This window comes from Neophocaena asiaeorientalis, unplaced genomic scaffold (genome assembly GCF_003031525.2).
Source record: "Neophocaena asiaeorientalis asiaeorientalis breed wild unplaced genomic scaffold, Neophocaena_asiaeorientalis_V1.1 scaffold86, whole genome shotgun sequence".
Classification (NCBI taxonomy): Eukaryota; Metazoa; Chordata; class Mammalia; order Artiodactyla; family Phocoenidae; genus Neophocaena; species Neophocaena asiaeorientalis.
The window spans coordinates 6,175,936-6,176,206 of NW_020175039.1; the positions used below are offsets into that span (position 1 = coordinate 6,175,936).

Consider the following 271-nt stretch of genomic DNA (forward strand, 5'->3'; position numbering starts at 1 on the left):
CGGAAGGCTCCAAAAAATAGAAAATAGAGCGGGGTGATTCACCAGCCCCACCCACTCTTACTTGGTCCAGCTGCGGCCACAGCTCAAAGAGGAAAGTTTCTGGGGGGGAAGGTAGAGGGGGGAGCTGAGACAATGAGGGCCGGGGGCCGATTTTGCTGGCTTCCCCTGCGGTGCGCCCTGGGAATACATTTGGATACCCCTCTTCTTCCCCCCACCCCAGACCTCAAACTTCTGGCTCTGGGCTAAGGTGAGGGGGAGGGAAGGGAAGGGC

The 271-nt window shown here is 59.0% G+C and overlaps 1 protein-coding gene across 4 annotated transcripts in view; it reads left to right on the top strand.

Moving 5' to 3' along the window:
- The window catches only part of TNS1 (tensin 1), a 207,197-nt gene that overhangs the window by 6,365 nt on the left and 200,561 nt on the right, over positions 1 to 271 (top strand). The window lies entirely within an intron of this gene.